This window comes from Eucyclogobius newberryi, unplaced genomic scaffold (assembly GCF_026437365.1).
Source record: "Eucyclogobius newberryi isolate DKJ021-1_F unplaced genomic scaffold, fEucNew1.0.hap1 SCAF_7, whole genome shotgun sequence".
Taxonomy (NCBI): domain Eukaryota; kingdom Metazoa; phylum Chordata; class Actinopteri; order Gobiiformes; family Gobiidae; genus Eucyclogobius; species Eucyclogobius newberryi.
The window spans coordinates 2413189-2417319 of record NW_027316389.1 but is presented as its reverse complement, the minus strand read 5'-3'; positions in this window follow the sequence as shown (position 1 = coordinate 2417319).

The window sequence follows — 4131 nt, the reverse complement described above, 5'->3', positions numbered from 1 at the left end:
GACATCTCCATGACGACAAAGTGACATTTTCATGACGACAGACAAAGCGACATCTCCATGACGACAAAGTGACATTTTCATGACGACAGACAAAGCGACATCTCCATGACGACAGACAAAGCGACATCTCCATGACGACAGACAAAGCGACATCTCCATGACGACAAAGTGACATCTCCATGACGACAGACAAAGCGACATCTCCATGACGACAGACAAAGCAACATCTCCATGACGACAGACAAAGCGACATCTCCATGACGACAGACAAAGTGACATCTCCATGACGACAGACAATGCGACATCTCCATGACGACAAAGTGACATCTCCATGACAACAGACAAAGCGACATCTCCATGACGACAGACAAAGCGACATCTCAATGACGACAGAACAAAGCGACATCTCCATGACGACAGAACAAAGCGACATCTCCATGACGACAGACAAAGTGACATCTCCATGACGACAAAGTGACATCTCCATGACGACAGACAAAGCGACATCTCCATGACGACAGACAAAGCGACATCTCCATGACGACAAAGCGACATCTCCATGACGACGGACAAAGCGACATCTCCATGGCGACAAAGCGACATCTCCATGACGACAGACAAAGCGACATCTCCATGACGACAAAGCGACATCTCAATGACGACAAAGCGACATCTCCATGACGACAGAACAAAGCAACATCTCCATGACGACAGACAAAGTGACATCTCCATAACGACAAAGTGACATCTCCATGACGACAAAGCGACATCTCCATGACGACAGAACAAAGCGACATCTCCATAACGACAAAGTGACATCTCCATGACGACAAAGCGACATCTCCACGACGACAGACAAAGCGAAATCTCCATGACGACAAAGCGACATCTCCATGACGACGGACAAAGCGACATCTCCATGACGACAGAACAAAGCGACATCTCCATGACGACAGACAAAGTGACATCTCCATAACGACAAAGTGACATCTCCATGACGACAAAGCGACATCTCCACGACGACAGACAAAGCGAAATCTCCATGACGACAAAGCGACATCTCCATGACGACAGAACAAAGCGACATCTCCATGACGACAGACAAAGTGACATCTCCATGACGACAAAGTGACATCTCCATGACGACAGACAAAGCGACATCTCCATGACGACAAAGTGACATCTCCATGACGACAAAGCGACATCTCCATGACGACAAAGCGACATCTCCATGACGACAGACAAAGCGAAATCTCCATGACGACAAAGCGACATCTCCATGACGACGGACAAAGCAACATCTCCATGACGACAAAGCGACATCTCCATGACGACAGACAAAGTGACATCTCCATGACGACAAAGTGACATCTTCATGACGACAGACAAAGCGACATCTCCATGACGACAGACAAAGCGACATCTCCATGACGACAGAACAAAGCGACATCTCCATGACGACAGACAAAGTGACATCTCCATGACGACAAAGTGACATCTTCATGACGATAGCCAAAGCGACATCTCCATGACGACAAAGCGACATCTCCATGACGACAGAACAAAGCGACATCTCCATGACGACAGACAAAGCGACATCTCCATGACGACAAAGCGACATCTCCATGACGACAGACAAAGTGACATCTCCATGACGACAAAGCGACATCTCCATGACGACAAAGTGACATCTCCATGACGACAAAGCGACATCTCCATGACGACAAAGTGACATCTCCATGACGACAAAGTGACATCTCCATGACGACAGACAAAGCGACATCTCCATGACGACAAAGCGACATCTCCATGACGACAAAGTGACATCTCCATGACGACAAAGTGACATCTCCATGACGACAGACAAAGCGACATCTCCATGACGACAGACAAAGCGACATCTCCATGACGACAAAGCGACATCTCCATGACGACAGACAAAGTGACATCTCCATGACGACAAAGCGACATCTCCATGACGACAAAGTGACATCTCCATGACGACAAAGCGACATCTCCATGACGACAAAGTGACATCTCCATGACAACAAAGTGACATCTCCATGACGACAGACAAAGCGACATCTCCATGACGACAAAGCGACATCTCCATGACGACAAAGTGACATCTCCATGACGACAAAGTGACATCTCCATGACGACAGACAAAGCGACATCTCCATGACGACAGAACAAAGCGACATCTCCATGACGACAAAGTGACATCTCCATGACGACAGACAAAGTGACATCTCCATGACGACAAAGTGACATCTCCATGACGACAAAGCGACATCTCCATGACGACAAAGTGACATCTCCATGACGACAAAGTGACATCTCCATGACGACAGACAAAGCGACATCTCCATGACGACAGACAAAGCGACATCTCCATGACGACAGACAAAGCGACATCTCCATGACGACAGAACAAAGCGACATCTCCATGACGACAAAGTGACATCTCCATGACGACAGACAAAGCGACATCTCCATGACGACAGACAAAGCGACATCTCCATGACGACAGACAAAGTGACATCTCCATGACGACAGACAATGCGACATCTCCATGACGACAAAGTGACATCTCCATGACGACAGACAAAGCCACATCTCCATGACGACAGACAAAGCGACATCTCCATGACGACAGACAAAGCCACATCTCCATGACGACAGACAAAGGGACATCTCCATGACGACAGACAAAGCGACATCTCCATGACGACAAAGCGACATCTCCATGACGACAGACAAAGCCACATCTCCATGACGACAGACAAAGCGACATCTCCATGACGACAGACAAAGCGACATCTCCATGACGACAAAGCGACATCTCCATGACGACAGACAAAGCCACATCTCCATGACGACAGACAAAGTGACATCTCCATGACGACAGACAAAGCCACATCTCCATGACGACAGACAAAGCGACATCTCCATGACGACAGACAAAGCCACATCTCCATGACGACAGACAAAGCGACATCTCCATGACGACAGACAAAGCGACATCTCCATGACGACAAAGCGACATCTCCATGACGACAGACAAAGCGACATCTCCATGACGACAAAGCGACATCTCCATGACGACGGACAAAGCGACATCTCCATGACGACAAAGCGACATCTCCATGACGACAAAGTGACATCTCCATGACAACAGACAAAGCGACATCTCCATGACAACAGACAAAGTGACATCTCCATGACAACAGACAAAGCGACATCTCCATGACGACAAAGTGACATCTCCATGACGACAAAGTGACATCTCCATGAAGACAGACAAAGCGACATCTCCATGACGACAAACAAAGCGACATCTCCATGACGACGGACAAAGTGACATCTCCATGACGACAAAGTGTAGGACGGAACGTATTGGATGTTTTTATTGCACTAAAATAAACTTGAGAAAAGTCCTAAACGTGATTGGCTGCCTCTCCACAAACCTGACTCGTACTTGTCCTAGGGGAGCCCCCTGCTGCTCGTTTCCATGGAAATGTTCCTTTAAAACACACCACCCAATGTTACGCACTAGGGCTTTTTTTAACTTTGTTTCCAAAGCAGACACAAAAGTTCAGGGTCAGAGTCAGGGTCAGGGTCAGAGTCAGGGTCAGGGTCAGAGTCAGGTCTCAGGGTCAGAGTCAGAGTCAGAGTCAGGGTCAGGGTCAGGGTCAGAGTCAGGTCTCAGGGTCAGAGTCAGAGTCAGAGTCAGGGTCAGGGTCAGGGTCAGAGTCAGGTCTCAGGGTCAGAGTCAGAGTCAGGGTCAGGGTCAGGGTCAGAGTCAGGGTCAGGGTCAGAGTCAGGGTCAGGTCTCAGGGTCAGGGTCAGGGTCAGGTCTCAGGGTCAGGTTCAGGGTCAGAGTCAGGGTCAGGGTCAGGGTCAGAGTCAGAGTCAGAGTCAGAGTCAGGGTCAGGGTCAGGGTCAGGGTCAGAGTCAGAGTCAGAGTCAGGGTCAGGGTCAGAGTCAGAGTCAGAGTCAGGGTCAGGGTCAGGGTCAGAGTCAGAGTCAGAGTCAGGGTCAGGGTCAGGGTCAGGGTCAGGTCTCAGGGTCAGGGTCAGAGTCAGAGTCAGAGTCAGAGTCAGAGTCAGAGTCAGGGTCAGGGTCAGG